This window comes from Clarias gariepinus, chromosome 5, assembly GCF_024256425.1.
Source record: "Clarias gariepinus isolate MV-2021 ecotype Netherlands chromosome 5, CGAR_prim_01v2, whole genome shotgun sequence".
In the NCBI taxonomy this organism is placed as follows: domain Eukaryota; kingdom Metazoa; phylum Chordata; class Actinopteri; order Siluriformes; family Clariidae; genus Clarias; species Clarias gariepinus.
Window position 1 is genome coordinate 3,571,402 of NC_071104.1, and position 20,522 is coordinate 3,591,923.

Consider the following 20,522-nt stretch of genomic DNA (forward strand, 5'->3'; position numbering starts at 1 on the left):
TGGTATAGCACTGTGGGACTTCATTCATGGTCCTATCATGCTGCATGCCAGTGCAGACAATCTTAGCTTGATAGTCAAGTTCCTGTGCTGGAGCATCTCAGGTACGCGAGAGTATATGCGAGAGGCTAAGGTTTGGTTGTGGCGCTGTGGCTTAGTTGGTTAAAGTGCCTGTCTAGTAAACAGGAGATCCTGGGTTCGAATCCCAGCAGTGCCTCTCACTGTGCACCTCTGTTGCTATGCAGGTCAGACTGGTTTCTGTGGAAAAAGGAAATCTTTGCTTTATGTCTGACCATTAAATGGGTTAAGGTCACACAATGCACAAGCTTTCTGATTAGCCAAGTTTACAGTCCGATCTTGTGTATCCGTAGGTCATTAGCTATATTGCAAATTGTACATGGCCCAATTGCCCAAGATTGCACTACACACTGCACTTCAATATATATAAATATATGTGTATGTATGCATAAAATTACATTACTGAAAGCTCGCTTGTGCCCATTTTCTAAGAAAGCATACAGTGATAAGTTGCTGAAAGCTACTACGATCCGATGTGGATGTCTTTGTCTGATCCAGAGTAGACGTTTTACCTTAGCAAAACAGGAAAGCAGTTTAGAGAGCAACCTCTCCAAACATCTATGGGCAATGCTGCAAAATACAGACAGAAAGATGAAATGAACCTATGTATCATGAACAATGATAACTTTTCATACCCAATTGTCAAATAGAAGCTGATTCCTTGACTTCACCAATCAAACATGTGCTGGGACATCTCAAAAGAATTTTTCAGCATGCGTGAAAAGGAAGTTCAGCTCAGAACCTGTAGCCTTGATTTTGGCACCCTGCTCCGGGCTTTGCCTCAACAACACAACCATGTCTACATCGTCCAAAAAATTGAAGAAGCAAGCGCTTGATGAAGAAAAGTGCCAACTTCTTCGCTAGCAAGCAAAGCTATGCTGTGAGAGGTCAAGGTTATTGATGCAGATCCATACATGATTTCCTAAATGCAACAAAGAAAAGGGCCTCTTGTCAGAAGTGGGATTCGAACCCACGCCTCCAGGGGAGACTGCGACCTGAACGCAGCGCCTTAGACCGCTCGGCCATCCTGACACGGCGGCCTCTAGAAAGGTCACGTCTTGCACGGATTACAGGTCGCTGGCCACGCACTCATATAACCGATCGGATGTCTATGAGGCAGCTTGTCATTGGAAGACAGATCAACGTTGGGAAGGGGTGACAGGATTTCTCCACCAAAGCAGCAGCTATTGAGGATGAAAAGGGGGCAGGATGTCACCATTATGTCCTCAGCAAATCACCAACTCTTAAGGGCATGAGGAAATTTGTTACAAATCACAGCCACAACACAATGAGTTGCAACATGTCTTTCTTGCGCAATATAACAGACGTAATCGGCAGGATTCGAACCTGCGCGGGGAGACCCCAATGGATTTCTAGTCCATCGCCTTAACCACTCGGCCACGACTACACTGCGTGTGCTTACATAGTGTGGGCCCGTGGTTGAATAGACTTTTGCCACGTCTGATTTCATGACTTGACCTCCTACCCAAAGCAAGCGCTAGATCTTTCCAATACACGCAAGTGTATCGGTTGGCTTAAGTTCAGGATTTTTAGGCTTCAGACAGAACCCAACGTTCACGTTTTACGTTAGAAAAACAGCAAAGCAGTTTAGAGAGCAGCCTCTGCAACCATACATGCTGCAAAATACAGTGAGAAAGATGAAATAATCCTATAAATCATAAACAAGACAACTTTTCATACCCCATCATCATCCAGAAGCTGATTCCTTGACTTCTGCATTCAAACATGCGGTGGAACATCTCAAAAGAATTTTTCAGTATCTGTGAAAATGAAGTTCAGCTCAGTGCTTTGCCTCAACAACACAACCATGTGCAGAGATGTCTAGTAAACAGGAGATCCCAGGAGAGGTGAACAGGAGCATTTAAATCCCAGCAATGCCTCTTGAGGGGCACTTCTGTTGCTATGCAGATCAGACTGGTTTCAGTGGAGGAAATGAAATCTTTGCTTCATGTCTGACCCTTAACAGCTCATGGGTTAAAGTCACACAATGCACAAGCTTTCTGATTAGCCAAGATTAGAGTCCTATCTTGTGTATTCCTAGCACAACTGCTGTCAACATTATGATCCGGTCATTAGCTACATTGCGACTGCAATTCTTTTTACCACACCTTTAAACATTTGTCTGTTAGGACGATGACTAGAGCAGATAATTTCTTGCATTTGCATTGGTTTGGCTGCCTTCTTCTGACATATAATTTGACCTGTGGTTGCGATTATTCAGCTGTTGGGGACCTTTGCAAGCATCAAATCAAGTGTATGAGGCTCATTCACAGAAACGCAACAGAATAATGCTGCTGCCAAATCGTCATTCGTGTGGTAACATGATGTCTCGGATTTGTAGGACCTTATACCACAAAACGTTTAATCTATGGGTGATGAGGAGATACCTTATTTAATATGTTATCTAGCGCTTACTCCAGTGTGTATATGTTGAGGTCTCCATGCTACAGTGCTATCCAAGCAGTGTCTACTGCAACAATCATCTGTTGGTGCGAAAGCTATCCCTTTCTTGCCTTTCTTACAGCCAGAGTTGAATAACTTTGCAAGTCAGACAGGGATCTGTGGCAAATTCCATGGTGAAATCAAGGCATTCTGTGGACGCTGTTGACAGCTTGTGGGATCAGCACCTGCCATAGTTGTTTGCATTTGGTGGAATTTGATTAGTAACAACAGAAAAGCATCTGCCCAATGAACTCGAGCATCCATGAATCTTAGAGAGCCTGAAAAAAAACACCCTTGTTGGCTCTGTGATGCAATGGATAGCGTGTTGGACTTCTGGACTCAGCTGTGGAGCTATTCAAAGGTTGCGGGTTCGATGCCCCGCCAGAGACACTAACTTGTTACCTTCTTTTTATCCACACACCATGTCTAAAATGAAATCTTTGGTAAGAATCCCTGTTCAAGATGCACTTTCCTATGTGCCATATTTGATTGAATGACTTGTCAGCTGAATTTAAGAAATATCATTGTTTTCCACATGTTTCCGCCCATTTGTCCCAAATCAAGCCCTCAGCTCAACTCCAGCTTCAACAAAAGGTTACGACATTGATTCACGCAATCCTTATGGGACAAAGAGCCAGAGTCCACAGCAGCAATCTGATGAACGCTTGCTTGCTTCTAGATGTGCATGGCATGTGGATTTTAATTCCTCCCCCCTGACTGTTGTGATATGCTTGTTAGGACTATGGCTGGAGATCAGCCATAACCTTTTGTTTGCTGTGGCTTGTGTGCCATTTACAGATCTAAAACTTGACATTTTCTTAAGGATTTTCACCCGTTTTGGGATCTTATCAAGCCGAAATCAAAGTTAGGATGTGCAAACAAACATCAAAGCATTTGCATGGCATCGCTGGTTGAGTACTCGTCTTACGAGCTCAGCGAGGTTTGCATGCGGATGGAGGAAATATTAGCATTGCAATCAGATTACGTCTTGGCCAGGAGAGTCTCGGTTAAAAGTGCTGGGTCATGCCTAAGGTGCCGCGCAGGCCATTGGCACTGTGGCTTAGCTGGTGAAAGCACCTGTCTTGTAAACAGGAGATCCTGGGTTCAAATCCCAGCAGTGCCTGTTGTGAGTTTCATCTCTTGGTACACCAGACAAGGTCTGGGTCCAACTGCATGAGGAACTCAAGGCTTAAGTGCTTGTGTTCTCAGGTTGTGGCAGGGTATCTTGCTTTCAGCCAGGATTTCTGCTCAGTTTTCATGTGTTTTCCAGAGGTAGACACCTGTCCATGGTGTCAAGCAAGGTAGCTCTATTCCTCCCACAGAAGTGAATGAAAACTGGCATTTTGATTTTCAAGAATTGAATCATTTTCTGAGTAGCCGTGGAACATTTGCCTGATGTTGACATTTGGTTACATTTAAATGAGGACAATGGCTGTCAATAAGCTAGTATATATATATATATATATATATATATTATTATTTTTTTTTATTATTTTTTTTTTGCTGTAAACTGTATGCCAGTTGCAGATATATAACATACAGTGTGTTTGAAGTTTGTTTATTTTTGCAAGCCTGAAATCTACTGCAACAGGCATGATCTTTGCCTGCAATGAACTTGGAACAACCTGAGTCGAAACACCATGACTGGCAGTTTTGGCGTGCTCTGTGAAGCATGGTATAGCACTGTGGGACTTCATTCATGGTCCTATCATGCTGCATGCCAGTGCAGACAATCTTAGCTTGATAGTCAAGTTCCTGTGCTGGAGCATCTCAGGTACGCGAGAGTATATGCGAGAGGCTAAGGTTTGGTTGTGGCGCTGTGGCTTAGTTGGTTAAAGTGCCTGTCTAGTAAACAGGAGATCCTGGGTTCGAATCCCAGCAGTGCCTCTCCCTGTGCACCTCTGTTGCTATGCAGGTCAGACTGGTTTCTGTGGAAAAAGGAAATCTTTGCTTTATGTCTGACCATTAAATGGGTTAAGGTCACACAATGCACAAGCTTTCTGATTAGCCAAGTTTACAGTCCGATCTTGTGTATCCGTAGGTCATTAGCTATATTGCAAATTGTACATGGCCCAATTGCCCAAGATTGCACTACACACTGCACTTCAATATATATAAATATATGTGTATGTATACATAAAATTACATTACTGAAAGCTCGCTTGTGCCCATTTTCTAAGAAAGCATACAGTGATAAGTTGCTGAAAGCTACTACGATCCGATGTGGATGTCTTTGTCTGATCCAGAGTAGACGTTTTACCTTAGCAAAACAGGAAAGCAGTTTAGAGAGCAACCTCTCCAACCATCTATGGGCAATGCTGCAAAATACAGACAGAAAGATGAAATGAACCTATGTATCATGAACAATGATAACTTTTCATACCCAATTGTCAAATAGAAGCTGATTCCTTGACTTCACCAATCAAACATGTGCTGGGACATCTCAAAAGAATTTTTCAGCATGCGTGAAAAGGAAGTTCAGCTCAGAACCTGTAGCCTTGATTTTGGCACCCTGCTCCGGGCTTTGCCTCAACAACACAACCATGTCTACATCGTCCAAAAAATTGAAGAAGCAAGCGCTTGATGAAGAAAAGTGCCAACTTCTTCGCTAGCAAGCAAAGCTATGCTGTGAGAGGTCAAGGTTATTGATGCAGATCCATACATGATTTCCTAAATGCAACAAAGAAAAGGGCCTCTTGTCAGAAGTGGGATTCGAACCCACGCCTCCAGGGGAGACTGCGACCTGAACGCAGCGCCTTAGACCGCTCGGCCATCCTGACACGGCGGCCTCTAGAAAGGTCACGTCTTGCACGGATTACAGGTCGCTGGCCACGCACTCATATAACCGATCGGATGTCTATGAGGCAGCTTGTCATTGGAAGACAGATCAACGTTGGGAAGGGGTGACAGGATTTCTCCACCAAAGCAGCAGCTATTGAGGATGAAAAGGGGGCAGGATGTCACCATTATGTCCTCAGCAAATCACCAACTCTTAAGGGCATGAGGAAATTTGTTACAAATCACAGCCACAACACAATGAGTTGCAACATGTCTTTCTTGCGCAATATAACAGACATAATCGGCAGGATTCGAACCTGCGCGGGGAGACCCCAATGGATTTCTAGTCCATCGCCTTAACCACTCGGCCACGACTACACTGCGTGTGCTTACATAGTGTGGGCCCGTGGTTGAATAGACTTTTGCCACGTCTGATTTCATGACTTGACCTCCTACCCAAAGCAAGCGCTAGATCTTTCCAATACACGCAAGTGTATCGGTTGGCTTACGTTCAGGATTTTTAGGCTTCAGACAGAACCCAACGTTCACGTTTTACGTTAGAAAAACAGCAAAGCAGTTTAGAGAGCAGCCTCTGCAACCATACATGCTGCAAAATACAGTGAGAAAGATGAAATAATCCTATAAATCATAAACAAGACAACTTTTCATACCCCATCATCATCCAGAAGCTGATTCCTTGACTTCTGCATTCAAACATGCGGTGGAACATCTCAAAAGAATTTTTCAGTATCTGTGAAAATGAAGTTCAGCTCAGTGCTTTGCCTCAACAACACAACCATGTGCAGAGATGTCTAGTAAACAGGAGATCCCAGGAGAGGTGAACAGGAGCATTTAAATCCCAGCAATGCCTCTTGAGGGGCACTTCTGTTGCTATGCAGATCAGACTGGTTTCAGTGGAGGAAATGAAATCTTTGCTTCATGTCTGACCCTTAACAGCTCATGGGTTAAAGTCACACAATGCACAAGCTTTCTGATTAGCCAAGATTAGAGTCCTATCTTGTGTATTCCTAGCACAACTGCTGTCAACATTATGATCCGGTCATTAGCTACATTGCGACTGCAATTCTTTTTACCACACCTTTAAACATTTGTCTGTTAGGACGATGACTAGAGCAGATAATTTCTTGCATTTGCATTGGTTTGGCTGCCTTCTTCTGACATATAATTTGACCTGTGGTTGCGATTATTCAGCTGTTGGGGACCTTTGCAAGCATCAAATCAAGTGTATGAGGCTCATTCACAGAAACGCAACAGAATAATGCTGCTGCCAAATCGTCATTCGTGTGGTAACATGATGTCTCGGATTTGTAGGACCTTATACCACAAAACGTTTAATCTATGGGTGATGAGGAGATACCTTATTTAATATGTTATCTAGCGCTTACTCCAGTGTGTATATGTTGAGGTCTCCATGCTACAGTGCTATCCAAGCAGTGTCTACTGCAACAATCATCTGTTGGTGCGAAAGCTATCCCTTTCTTGCCTTTCTTACAGCCAGAGTTGAATAACTTTGCAAGTCAGACAGGGATCTGTGGCAAATTCCATGGTGAAATCAAGGCATTCTGTGGACGCTGTTGACAGCTTGTGGGATCAGCACCTGCCATAGTTGTTTGCATTTGGTGGAATTTGATTAGTAACAACAGAAAAGCATCTGCCCAATGAACTCGAGCATCCATGAATCTTAGAGAGCCTGAAAAAAAACACCCTTGTTGGCTCTGTGATGCAATGGATAGCGTGTTGGACTTCTGGACTCAGCTGTGGAGCTATTCAAAGGTTGCGGGTTCGATGCCCCGCCAGAGACACTAACTTGTTACCTTCTTTTTATCCACACACCATGTCTAAAATGAAATCTTTGGTAAGGAATCCCTGTTCAAGATGCACTTTCCTATGTGCCATATTTGATTGAATGACTTGTCAGCTGAATTTAAGAAATATCATTGTTTTCCACATGTTTCCGCCCATTTGTCCCAAATCAAGCCCTCAGCTCAACTCCAGCTTCAACAAAAGGTTACGACATTGATTCACGCAATCCTTATGGGACAAAGAGCCAGAGTCCACAGCAGCAATCTGATGAACGCTTGCTTGCTTCTAGATGTGCATGGCATGTGGATTTTAATTCCTCCCCCCTGACTGTTGTGATATGCTTGTTAGGACTATGGCTGGAGATCAGCCATAACCTTTTGTTTGCTGTGGCTTGTGTGCCATTTACAGATCTAAAACTTGACATTTTCTTAAGGATTTTCACCCGTTTTGGGATCTTATCAAGCCGAAATCAAAGTTAGGATGTGCAAACAAACATCAAAGCATTTGCATGGCATCGCTGGTTGAGTACTCGTCTTACGAGCTCAGCGAGGTTTGCATGCGGATGGAGGAAATATTAGCATTGCAATCAGATTACGTCTTGGCCAGGAGAGTCTCGGTTAAAAGTGCTGGGTCATGCCTAAGGTGCCGCGCAGGCCATTGGCACTGTGGCTTAGCTGGTGAAAGCACCTGTCTTGTAAACAGGAGATCCTGGGTTCAAATCCCAGCAGTGCCTGTTGTGAGTTTCATCTCTTGGTACACCAGACAAGGTCTGGGTCCAACTGCATGAGGAACTCAAGGCTTAAGTGCTTGTGTTCTCAGGTTGTGGCAGGGTATCTTGCTTTCAGCCAGGATTTCTGCTCAGTTTTCATGTGTTTTCCAGAGGTAGACACCTGTCCATGGTGTCAAGCAAGGTAGCTCTATTCCTCCCACAGAAGTGAATGAAAACTGGCATTTTGATTTGCAAGAATTGAATCATTTTCTGAGTAGCCGTGGAACATTTGCCTGATGTTGACATTTGGTTACATTTAAATGAGGACAATGGCTGTCAATAAGCTAGTATATATATATATATATATATATATATATATATATTATTATTTTTTTTTATTATTTTTTTTTTGCTGTAAACTGTATGCCAGTTGCAGATATATAACATACAGTGTGTTTGAAGTTTGTTTATTTTTGCAAGCCTGAAATCTACTGCAACAGGCATGATCTTTGCCTGCAATGAACTTGGAACAACCTGAGTCGAAACACCATGACTGGCAGTTTTGGCGTGCTCTGTGAAGCATGGTATAGCACTGTGGGACTTCATTCATGGTCCTATCATGCTGCATGCCAGTGCAGACAATCTTAGCTTGATAGTCAAGTTCCTGTGCTGGAGCATCTCAGGTACGCGAGAGTATATGCGAGAGGCTAAGGTTTGGTTGTGGCGCTGTGGCTTAGTTGGTTAAAGTGCCTGTCTAGTAAACAGGAGATCCTGGGTTCGAATCCCAGCAGTGCCTCTCCCTGTGCACCTCTGTTGCTATGCAGGTCAGACTGGTTTCTGTGGAAAAAGGAAATCTTTGCTTTATGTCTGACCATTAAATGGGTTAAGGTCACACAATGCACAAGCTTTCTGATTAGCCAAGTTTACAGTCCGATCTTGTGTATCCGTAGGTCATTAGCTATATTGCAAATTGTACATGGCCCAATTGCCCAAGATTGCACTACACACTGCACTTCAATATATATAAATATATGTGTATGTATACATAAAATTACATTACTGAAAGCTCGCTTGTGCCCATTTTCTAAGAAAGCATACAGTGATAAGTTGCTGAAAGCTACTACGATCCGATGTGGATGTCTTTGTCTGATCCAGAGTAGACGTTTTACCTTAGCAAAACAGGAAAGCAGTTTAGAGAGCAACCTCTCCAACCATCTATGGGCAATGCTGCAAAATACAGACAGAAAGATGAAATGAACCTATGTATCATGAACAATGATAACTTTTCATACCCAATTGTCAAATAGAAGCTGATTCCTTGACTTCACCAATCAAACATGTGCTGGGACATCTCAAAAGAATTTTTCAGCATGCGTGAAAAGGAAGTTCAGCTCAGAACCTGTAGCCTTGATTTTGGCACCCTGCTCCGGGCTTTGCCTCAACAACACAACCATGTCTACATCGTCCAAAAAATTGAAGAAGCAAGCGCTTGATGAAGAAAAGTGCCAACTTCTTCGCTAGCAAGCAAAGCTATGCTGTGAGAGGTCAAGGTTATTGATGCAGATCCATACATGATTTCCTAAATGCAACAAAGAAAAGGGCCTCTTGTCAGAAGTGGGATTCGAACCCACGCCTCCAGGGGAGACTGCGACCTGAACGCAGCGCCTTAGACCGCTCGGCCATCCTGACACGGCGGCCTCTAGAAAGGTCACGTCTTGCACGGATTACAGGTCGCTGGCCACCCACTCATATAACCGATCGGATGTCTATGAGGCAGCTTGTCATTGGAAGACAGATCAACGTTGGGAAGGGGTGACAGGATTTCTCCACCAAAGCAGCAGCTATTGAGGATGGAAAGGGGGCAGGATGTCACCATTATGTCTTCAGCAAATCACCAACTCTTAAGGGCATGAGGAAATTTGTTACAAATCACAGCCACAACACAATGAGTTGCAACATGTCTTTCTTGCGCAATATAACAGACGTAATCGGCAGGATTCGAACCTGCGCGGGGAGACCCCAATGGATTTCTAGTCCATCGCCTTAACCACTCGGCCACGACTACACCGCGTGTGCTTACATAGTGTGGGCCCGTGGTTGAATAGACTTTTGCCACGTCTGATTTCATGACTTGACCTCCTCCCCAAAGCAAGCGCTAGATCTTTCCAATACACGCAAGTGTATCGTTTGGCTTAAGTTCAGGATTTTTAGGCTTCAGACAGGAACCACGTTCACGTTTTACCTTAGAAAAACAGCAAAGCAGTTTAGAGAGCAGCCTCTGCAACCATACATGCTGCAAAATACAGTGAGAAAGATGAAATAATCCTATAAATCATAAACAAGACAACTTTTCATACCCCATCATCATCCAGAAGCTGATTCCTTGACTTCTGCATTCAAACATGCGGTGGAACATCTCAAAAGAATTTTTCAGTATCTGTGAAAATGAAGTTCAGCTCAGTGCTTTGCCTCAACAACACAACCATGTGCAGAGACGTCTAGTAAACAGGAGATCCCAGGAGAGGTGAACAGGAGCATTTAAATCCCAGCAATGCCTCTTGAGGGGCACTTCTGTTGCTATGCAGATCAGACTGGTTTCAGTGGAGGAAATGAAATCTTTGCTTCATGTCTGACCGTTAACAGCTCATGGGTTAAAGTCACACAATGCACAAGCTTTCTGATTAGCCAAGATTAGAGTCCTATCTTGTGTATCCCTAGCACAACTGCTGTCAACATTATGATCCGGTCATTAGCTACATTGCGACTGCAATTCTTTTCACCACACCTTTAAACATTTGTCTGTTAGGACGATGACTAGAGCAGATAATTTCTTGCATTTGCATTGGTTTGGCTGCCTTCTTCTGACATATAATTTGACCTGTGGTTGCGATTATTCAGCTGTTGGGGACCTTTGCAAGCATCAAATCAAGTGTATGAGGCTCATTCACAGAAACGCAACAGAATAATGCTGCTGCCAAATCGTCATTCGTGTGGTAACATGATGTCTCGGATTTGTAGGACCTTATACCACAAAACGTTTAATCTATGGATGATGAGGAGATACCTTATTTAATATGTTATCTAGCGCTTACTCCAGTGTGTATATGTTGAGGTCTCCATGCTACAGTGCTATCCAAGCAGTGTCTACTGCAACAATCATCTGTTGGTGCGAAAGCTATCCCTTTCTTGCCTTTCTTACAGCCAGAGTTGAATAACTTTGCAAGTCAGACAGGGATCTGTAACAAATTCCATGGTGAAATCAAGGCATTCTGTGGACGCTGTTGACAGCTTGTGGGATCAGCACCTGCCATAGTTGTTTGCATTTGGTGGAATTTGATTAGTAGCAACAGAAAAGCATCTGCCCAATGAACTCGAGCATCCATGAATCTTGGAGAGCCTGAAAAAAAACACCCTGGTTGGCTCTGTGGCGCAATGGATAGCGCATTGGACTTCTAGACTCAGCTGTGGAGCTATTCAAATGTTGTGGGTTCGAGTCCCACCAGAGTCACTAACTTGTTACCTTCTTTTTATCCACACACCATGTCTAAAATGAAATCTTTGGTCAGGAATCCCTGTTCAAGATGCACTTTCCTATGTGCCATATTTGATTGAATGACTTGTCAGCTGATTTTAAGAAATATCATTGTTTTCCACATGTTTCCGCCCATTTGTCCCAAATCAAGCCCTCAGCTCAACTCCAGCTTCAACAAAAGGTTACGACATTGATTCACGCAATCCTTATGGGACAAAGAGCCAAAGTCCACAGCAGCAATCTGATGAACGCTTGCTTGCTTTTAGATGTGCATGGCATGTGGATTTTAATTCCTCCCCCCTGACTGTTGTGATATGCTTGTTAGGACTATGGCTGGAGATCAGCCATAACCTTTTGTTTGCTGTGGCTTGTGTGCCATTTACAGATCTAAAACTTGACATTTTCTTAAGGATTTTCACCCGTTTTGGGATCTTTTCAAGCCGAAATCAAAGTTAGGATGTGCAAACAAACATCAAAGCATTTGCATGGCATCGCTGGTTGAGTACTCGTCTTACGAGCTCAGCGAGGTTTGCATGCGGATGGAGGAAATATTAGCATTGCAATCAGATTACGTCTTGGCCAGGAGAGTCTCGGTTAAAAGTGCTGGGTCATGCCTAAGGTGCCGCGCAGGCCATTGGCACTGTGGCTTAGCTGGTGAAAGCACCTGTCTTGTAAACAGGAGATCCTGGGTTCGAATCCCAGCAGTGCCTCTCACTGTGCACCTCTGTTGCTATGCAGGTCAGACTGGTTTCTGTGGAAAAAGGAAATCTTTGCTTTATGTCTGACCATTAAATGGGTTAAGGTCACACAATGCACAAGCTTTCTGATTAGCCAAGTTTACAGTCCGATCTTGTGTATCCGTAGGTCATTAGCTATATTGCAAATTGTACATGGCCCAATTGCCCAAGATTGCACTACACACTGCACTTCAATATATATAAATATATGTGTATGTATACATAAAATTACATTACTGAAAGCTCGCTTGTGCCCATTTTCTAAGAAAGCATACAGTGATAAGTTGCTGAAAGCTACTACGATCCGATGTGGATGTCTTTGTCTGATCCAGAGTAGACGTTTTACCTTAGCAAAACAGGAAAGCAGTTTAGAGAGCAACCTCTCCAACCATCTATGGGCAATGCTGCAAAATACAGACAGAAAGATGAAATGAACCTATGTATCATGAACAATGATAACTTTTCATACCCAATTGTCAAATAGAAGCTGATTCCTTGACTTCACCAATCAAACATGCGCTGGGACATCTCAAAAGAATTTTTCAGCATGCGTGAAAAGGAAGTTCAGCTCAGAACCTGTAGCCTTGATTTTGGCACCCTGCCTCGGGCTTTGCCTCAACAACACAACCATGTCTACATCGTCCAAAAAATTGAAGAAGCAAGCGCTTGATGAAGAAAAGTGCCAACTTCTTCGCTAGCAAGCAAAGCTATGCTGTGAGAGGTCAAGGTTATTGATGCAGATCCATACATGATTTCCTAAATGCAACAAAGAGAAGGGGCTCTTGTCAGAAGTGACAGATCAACGTTGGGAAGGGGTGACAGGATTTCTCCACCAAAGCAGCAGCTTATTGAGGATGAAAAGGAGGCAGGATGTCACCATTATGTCTTCAGCAAATCACCAACTCTTAAGGGCATGAGGAAATTTGTTACAAATCACAGCCACAACACAATGAGTTGCAACATGTCTTTCTTGCGCAATATAACAGACGTAATCGGCAGGATTCGAACCTGCGCGGGGAGACCCCAATGGATTTCTAGTCCATCGCCTTAACCACTCGGCCACGACTACACCGCGTGTGCTTACATAGTGTGGGCCCGTGGTTGAATAGACTTTTGCCACGTCTGATTTCATGACTTGACCTCCTCCCCAAAGCAAGCGCTAGATCTTTCCAATACACGCAAGTGTATCGGTTGGCTTAAGTTCAGGATTTTTAGGCTTCAGACAGGAACCACGTTCACGTTTTACCTTAGAAAAACAGCAAAGCAGTTTAGAGAGCAGCCTCTGCAACCATACATGCTGCAAAATACAGTGAGAAAGATGAAATAATCCTATAAATCATAAACAAGACAACTTTTCATACCCCATCATCATCCAGAAGCTGATTCCTTGACTTCTGCATTCAAACATGCGGTGGAACATCTCAAAAGAATTTTTCAGTATCTGTGAAAATGAAGTTCAGCTCAGTGCTTTGCCTCAACAACACAACCATGTGCAGAGACGTCTAGTAAACAGGAGATCCCAGGAGAGGTGAACAGGAGCATTTAAATCCCAGCAATGCCTCTTGAGGGGCACTTCTGTTGCTATGCAGATCAGACTGGTTTCAGTGGAGGAAATGAAATCTTTGCTTCATGTCTGACCGTTAACAGCTCATGGGTTAAAGTCACACAATGCACAAGCTTTCTGATTAGCCAAGATTAGAGTCCTATCTTGTGTATCCCTAGCACAACTGCTGTCAACATTATGATCCGGTCATTAAACTGCATGAGGAACTCAAGGCTTAAGTGCTTGTGGTCTCAGGTTGTGGCAGGGTATCTTGCTTTCAGCCAGGATTTCTGCTCAGTTTTCATGTGTTTTCCAGAGGTAGACACCTGTCCATGGTGTCAAGCAAGGTAGCTCTATTCCTCCCACAGAAGTGAATGAAAACTGGCATTTTGATTTGCAAGAATTGAATCATTTTCTGAGTAGCCGTGGAACATTTGCCTGATGTTGACATTTGGTTACATTTAAATGAGGACAATGGCTGTCAATAAGCTAGTATATATATATATATATATATATATTTTTTTTTTTTTTTTTGCTGTAAACTGTATGCCAGTTGCAAATATATAACATACAGTGTGTTTGAAGTTTGTTTATTTTTGCAAGGCTGAAATCTACTGCAACAGGCATGATCTTTGCCTGCAATGAACTTGGAACAACCTGAGTCGAAACACCATGACTGGCAGTTTTGGCGTGCTCTGTGAAGCATGGTATAGCACTGTGGGACTTCATTCATGGTCCTATCATGCTGCATGCCAGTGGAGACAATCTTAGCTTGATAGTCAAGTTCCTGTGCTGGAGCATCTCAGATATGCGAGAGTATATGCAAGAGGCTAAGGTTTGGTTGTGGCGCTGTGGCTTAGTTGGTTAAAGTGCCTGTCTAGTAAACAGGAGATCCTGGGTTTGAATCCCAGCAGTGCCTCTCACTGTGCACCTCTGTTGCTATGCAGGTCAGACTGGTTTCTGTGGAAAAAGGAAATCTTTGCTTTATGTCTGACCATTAAATGGGTTAAGGTCACACAATGCACAAGCTTTCTGATTAGCCAAGTTTACAGTCCGATCTTGTGTATCCGTAGGTCATTAGCTATATTGCAAATTGTACATGGCCCAATTGCCCAAGATTGCACTACACACTGCACTTCAATATATATAAATATATGTGTATGTATACATAAAATTACATTACTGAAAGCTCGCTTGTGCCCATTTTCTAAGAAAGCATACAGTGATAAGTTGCTGAAAGCTACTACGATCCGATGTGGATGTCTTTGTCTGATCCAGAGTAGACGTTTTACCTTAGCAAAACAGGAAAGCAGTTTAGAGAGCAACCTCTCCAACCATCTATGGGCAATGCTGCAAAATACAGACAGAAAGATGAAATGAACCTATGTATCATGAACAATGATAACTTTTCATACCCAATTGTCAAATAGAAGCTGATTCCTTGACTTCACCAATCAAACATGTGCTGGGACATCTCAAAAGAATTTTTCAGCATGCGTGAAAAGGAAGTTCAGCTCAGAACCTGTAGCCTTGATTTTGGCACCCTGCTCCGGGCTTTGCCTCAACAACACAACCATGTCTACATCGTCCAAAAAATTGAAGAAGCAAGCGCTTGATGAAGAAAAGTGCCAACTTCTTCGCTAGCAAGCAAAGCTATGCTGTGAGAGGTTAAGGTTATTGATGCAGATCCATACATGATTTCCTAAATGCAACAAAGAGAAGGGGCTCTTGTCAGAAGTGACAGATCAACGTTGGGAAGGGGTGACAGGATTTCTCCACCAAAGCAGCAGCTTATTGAGGATGAAAAGAGGGCAGGATGTCACCATTATGTCTTCAACAAATCACCAACTCTTAAGGGCATGAGGAAATTTGTTACAAATCACAGCCACAACACAATGAGTTGCAACATGTCTTTCTTGCGCAATATAACAGACGTAATCGGCAGGATTCAACCTGCGCGGGGAGACCCCAATGGATTTCTAGTCCATCGCCTTAACCACTCGGCCACGACTACACCGCGTGTGCTTACATAGTGTGGGCCCGTGGTTGAATAGACTTTTGCCACGTCTGATTTCATGACTTGACCTCCTCCCCAAAGCAAGCGCTAGATCTTTCCAATACACACAAGTGTATCGGTTGGCTTAAGTTCAGGATTTTTAGGCTTCAGACAGGAACCACGTTCACGTTTTACCTTAGAAAAACAGCAAAGCAGTTTAGAGAGCAGCCTCTGCAACCATACATGCTGCAAAATACAGTGAGAAAGATGAAATAATCCTATAAATCATAAACAAGACAACTTTTCATACCCCATCATCATCCAGAAGCTGATTCCTTGACTTCTGCATTCAAACATGCGGTGGAACATCTCAAAAGAATTTTTCAGTATCTGTGAAAATGAAGTTCAGCTCAGTGCTTTGCCTCAACAACACAACCATGTGCAGAGACGTCTAGTAAACAGGAGATCCCAGGAGAGGTGAACAGGAGCATTTAAATCCCAGCAATGCCTCTTGAGGGGCACTTCTGTTGCTATGCAGATCAGACTGGTTTCAGTGGAGGAAACGAAATCTTTGCTTCATGTCTGACCGTTAACAGCTCATGGGTTAAAGTCACACAATGCACAAGCTTTCTGATTAGCCAAGATTAGAGTCCTATCTTGTGTATCCCTAGCACAACTCCTGTCAACATTATGATCCGGTCATTAGCTACATTGCGACTGCAATTCTTTTTACCACACCTTTAAACATTTGTCTGTTAGGACGATGACTAGAGCAGATAATTTCTTGCATTTGCATTGGTTTGGCTGCCTTCTTCTGACATATAATTTGACCTGTGGTTGCGATTATTCAGCTGTTGGGGACCTTTGCAAGCATCAAATCAAGTGTATGAGGCTCATTCACAGAAACGCAACAGAATAATGCTGCTGCCAAATCGTCATTCGTGTGGTAACATGATGTCTCGGATTTGTAGGACCTTATACCACAAAACGTTTAATCTATGGGTGATGAGGAGATACCTTATTTAATATGTTATCTAGCGCTTACTCCAGTGTGTATATGTTGAGGTCTCCATGCTACAGTGCTATCCAAGCAGTGTCTACTGCAACAATCATCTGTTGGTGCGAAAGCTATCCCTTTCTTGCCTTTCTTACAGCCAGAGTTGAATAACTTTGCAAGTCAGACAGGGATCTGTGGCAAATTCCATGGTGAAATCAAGGCATTCTGTGGACGCTGTTGACAGCTTGTGGGATCAGCACCTGCCATAGTTGTTTGCATTTGGTGGAATTTGATTAGTAGCAACAGAAAAGCATTTGCCCAATGAACTCGAGCATCCATGAATCTTGGAGAGCCTGAAAAAAAACACCCTGGTTGGCTCTGTGGCGCAATGGATAGCGCATTGGACTTCTAGACTCAGCTGTGGAGCTATTCAAAGGTTGTGGGTTCGAGTCCCACCAGAGTCACTAACTTGTTACCTTCTTTTTATCCACACACCATGTCTAAAATGAAATCTTTGGTCAGGAATCCCTGTTCAAGATGCACTTTCCTATGTGCCATATTTGATTGAATGACTTGTCAGCTGATTTTAAGAAATATCATTGTTTTCCACATGTTTCCGCCCATTTGTCCCAAATCAAGCCCTCAGCTCAACTCCAGCTTCAACAAAAGGTTACGACATTGATTCACGCAATCCTTATGGGACAAAGAGCCAAAGTCCACAGCAGCAATCTGATGAACGCTTGCTTGCTTTTAGATGTGCATGGCATGTGGATTTTAATTCCTCCCCCCTGACTGTTGTGATATGCTTGTTAGGACTATGGCTGGAGATCAGCCATAACCTTTTGTTTGCTGTGGCTTGTGTGCCATTTACAGATCTAAAACTTGACATTTTCTTAAGGATTTTCACCCGTTTTGGGATCTTTTCAAGCCGAAATCAAAGTTAGGATGTGCAAACAAACATCAAAGCATTTGCATGGCATCGCTGGTTGAGTACTCGTCTTACGAGCTCAGCGAGGTTTGCATGCGGATGGAGGAAATATTAGCATTGCAATCAGATTACGTCTTGGCCAGGAGAGTCTCGGTTAAAAGTGCTGGGTCATGCCTAAGGTGCCGCGCAGGCCATTGGCACTGTGGCTTAGCTGGTGAAAGCACCTGTCTTGTAAACAGGAGATCCTGGGTTCAAATCCCAGCAGTGCCTGTTGTGAGTTTCATCTCTTGGTACACCAGACAAGGTCTGGGTCCAACTGCATGAGGAACTCAAGGCTTAAGTGCTTGTGGTCTCAGGTTGTGGCAGGGTATCTTGCTTTCAGCCAGGATTTCTGCTCAGTTTTCATGTGTTTTCCAGAGGTAGACACCTGTCCATGGTGTCAAGCAAGGTAGCTCTATTCCTCCCACAGAAGTGAATGAAAACTGGCATTTTGATTTGCAAGAATTGAATCATTTTCTGAGTAGCCGTGGAACATTTGCCTGATGTTGACATTTGGTTACATTTAAATGAGGACAATGGCTGTCAATAAGCATATATATATATATATATATATATATATATATATATATTTTTTTTTTTTTTTTTTTTTGCTGTAAACTGTATGCCAGTTGCAAATATATAACATACAGTGTGTTTGAAGTTTGTTTATTTTTGCAAGCCTGAAATCTACTGCAACAGGCATGATCTTTGCCTGCAATGAACTTGGAACAACCTGAGTCGAAACACCATGACTGGCAGTTTTGGCGTGCTCTGTGAAGCATGGTATAGCACTGTGGGTCTTCATTCATGGTCCTATCATGCTGCATGCCAGTGGAGACAATCTTAGCTTGATAGTCAAGTTCCTGTGCTGGAGCATCTCAGATACGCGAGAGTATATGCAAGAGGCTAAGGTTTGGTTGTGGCGCTGTGGCTTAGTTGGTTAAAGTGCCTGTCTAGTAAACAGGAGATCCTGGGTTCGAATCCCAGCAGTGCCTCTCACTGTGCACCTCTGTTGCTATGCAGGTCAGACTGGTTTCTGTGGAAAAAGGAAATCTTTGCTTTATGTCTGACCATTAAATGGGTTAAGGTCACACAATGCACAAGCTTTCTGATTAGCCAAGTTTACAGTCCGATCTTGTGTATCCGTAGGTCATTAGCTATATTGCAAATTGTACATGGCCCAATTGCCCAAGATTGCACTACACACTGCACTTCAATATATATAAATATATGTGTATGTATACATAAAATTACATTACTGAAAGCTCGCTTGTGCCCATTTTCTAAGAAAGCATACAGTGATAAGTTGCTGAAAGCTACTACGATCCGATGTGGATGTCTTTGTCTGATCCAGAGTAGACGTTTTACCTTAGCAAAACAGGAAAGCAGTTTAGAGAGCAACCTCTCCAACCATCTATGGGCAATGCTGCAAAATACAGACAGAAAGATGAAATGAACCTATGTATCATGAACAATGATAACTTTTCATACCCAATTGTCAAATAGAAGCTGATTCCTTGACTTCACCAATCAAACATGTGCTGGGACATCTCAAAAGAATTTTTCAGCATGCGTGAAAAGGAAGTACAGCTCAGAACCTGTAGCCTTGATTTTGGCACCCTGCTCCGGGCTTTGCCTCAACAACACAACCATGTCTACATCGTCCAAAAAATTGAAGAAGCAAGCGCTTGATGAAGAAAAGTGCCAACTTCTTCGCTAGCAAGCAAAGCTATGCTGTGAGAGGTCAAGGTTATTGATGCAGATCCATACATGATTTCCTAAATGCAACAAAGAGAAGGGGCCCTTGTCAGAAGTGGGATTCGAACCCACGCCTCCAGGGGAGACTGCGACCTGAACGCAGCGCCTTAGACCGCTCGGCCAACCTGACACGGCGGGCTCTAGAACGGTCACGTCTTGCACGGATTACAGGTCGCTGGCCACGCACTCATATAACCGATCGGATGTCTATGAGGCAGCTTGTCATTGGAAGACAGATCAACGTTGGGAAGGGGTGACAGGATTTCTCCACCAAAGCAGCAGCTATTGAGGATGAAAAGGGGGCAGGATGTCACCATTATGTCTTCAGCAAATCACCAACTCTTAAGGGCATGAGGAAATTTGTTACAAATCACAGCCACAACACAATGAGTTGCAACATGTCTTTCTTGCGCAATATAACAGACGTAATCGGCAGGATTCAAACCTGCGCAGGGAGATCCCAATGGATTTCTAGTCCATCGCCTTAACCACTCGGCCACGACTACACCGCGTGTGCTTACATAGTGTGGGCCCGTGGTTGAATAGACTTTTGCCACGTCTGATTTCATGACTTGACCTCCTCCCCAAAGCAAGCGCTAGATCTTTCCAATACACGCAAGTGTATCGGTTGGCTTAAGTTCAGGATTTTTAGGCTTCAGACAGGAACCACGTTCACGTTTTACCTTAGAAAAACAGCAAAGCAGTTTAGAGAGCAGCCTCTGCAACCATACATGCTGCAAAATACAGTGAGAAAGATGAAATAATCCTATAAATCAGAAACAAGACAACTTTTCATACCCCATCATCATCCAGAAGCTGATTCCTTGACTTCTGCATTCAAACATGCGGTGGAACATCTCAAAAGAATTTTTCAGTATCTGTGAAAATGAAGTTCAGCTCAGTGCTTTGCCTCAACAACACAACCATGTGCAGAGACGTCTAGTAAACAGGAGATCCCAGGAGAGGTGAACAGGAGCATTTAAATCCCAGCAATGCCTCTTGAGGGGCACTTCTGTTGCTATGCAGATCAGACTGGTTTCAGTGGAGGAAATGAAATCTTTGCTTCATGTCTGACCGTTAACAGCTCATGGGTTAAAGTCACACAATGCACAAGCTTTCTGATTAGCCAAGATTAGAGTCCTA

The 20,522-nt window shown here is 43.3% G+C and overlaps 1 protein-coding gene and 17 non-coding genes across 18 annotated transcripts in view; 7 read left to right on the forward strand and 11 right to left on the reverse strand.

Annotated features, from left to right (window-relative positions):
- Positions 1–20,522, reverse strand: part of LOC128524461 (nuclear factor 7, brain-like) — a 561,325-nt gene that overhangs the window by 201,024 nt on the left and 339,779 nt on the right. The gene's annotated exons all lie outside the window — the stretch shown is intronic.
- trnat-agu (transfer RNA threonine (anticodon AGU)) lies at positions 141–214 on the forward strand. Its single transcript has one exon. It is a non-coding gene; the product is annotated as a tRNA-Thr (tRNA).
- trnal-cag (transfer RNA leucine (anticodon CAG)) lies at positions 1,025–1,107 on the reverse strand. The gene has a single exon. It is a non-coding gene; the product is annotated as a tRNA-Leu (tRNA).
- trnas-aga (transfer RNA serine (anticodon AGA)) lies at positions 1,402–1,483 on the reverse strand. Its single transcript has one exon. It is a non-coding gene; the product is annotated as a tRNA-Ser (tRNA).
- On the forward strand, positions 4,352–4,425 carry trnat-agu (transfer RNA threonine (anticodon AGU)). The gene has a single exon. It is a non-coding gene; the product is annotated as a tRNA-Thr (tRNA).
- trnal-cag (transfer RNA leucine (anticodon CAG)) lies at positions 5,236–5,318 on the reverse strand. Its single transcript has one exon. It is a non-coding gene; the product is annotated as a tRNA-Leu (tRNA).
- On the reverse strand, positions 5,613–5,694 carry trnas-aga (transfer RNA serine (anticodon AGA)). The gene has a single exon. It is a non-coding gene; the product is annotated as a tRNA-Ser (tRNA).
- trnat-agu (transfer RNA threonine (anticodon AGU)) lies at positions 8,572–8,645 on the forward strand. The gene has a single exon. It is a non-coding gene; the product is annotated as a tRNA-Thr (tRNA).
- Positions 9,456–9,538, reverse strand: trnal-cag (transfer RNA leucine (anticodon CAG)). The gene has a single exon. It is a non-coding gene; the product is annotated as a tRNA-Leu (tRNA).
- Positions 9,833–9,914, reverse strand: trnas-aga (transfer RNA serine (anticodon AGA)). The gene has a single exon. It is a non-coding gene; the product is annotated as a tRNA-Ser (tRNA).
- Positions 11,268–11,357, forward strand: trnar-ucu (transfer RNA arginine (anticodon UCU)). The gene is given in 2 exon segments: positions 11,268–11,304; positions 11,322–11,357. It is a non-coding gene; the product is annotated as a tRNA-Arg (tRNA).
- On the forward strand, positions 12,018–12,091 carry trnat-ugu (transfer RNA threonine (anticodon UGU)). The gene has a single exon. It is a non-coding gene; the product is annotated as a tRNA-Thr (tRNA).
- On the reverse strand, positions 13,106–13,187 carry trnas-aga (transfer RNA serine (anticodon AGA)). The gene has a single exon. It is a non-coding gene; the product is annotated as a tRNA-Ser (tRNA).
- Positions 15,595–15,675, reverse strand: trnas-aga (transfer RNA serine (anticodon AGA)). The gene has a single exon. It is a non-coding gene; the product is annotated as a tRNA-Ser (tRNA).
- Positions 17,029–17,118, forward strand: trnar-ucu (transfer RNA arginine (anticodon UCU)). The gene is given in 2 exon segments: positions 17,029–17,065; positions 17,083–17,118. It is a non-coding gene; the product is annotated as a tRNA-Arg (tRNA).
- On the forward strand, positions 18,543–18,616 carry trnat-agu (transfer RNA threonine (anticodon AGU)). The gene has a single exon. It is a non-coding gene; the product is annotated as a tRNA-Thr (tRNA).
- On the reverse strand, positions 19,427–19,509 carry trnal-cag (transfer RNA leucine (anticodon CAG)). Its single transcript has one exon. It is a non-coding gene; the product is annotated as a tRNA-Leu (tRNA).
- Positions 19,804–19,885, reverse strand: trnas-aga (transfer RNA serine (anticodon AGA)). The gene has a single exon. It is a non-coding gene; the product is annotated as a tRNA-Ser (tRNA).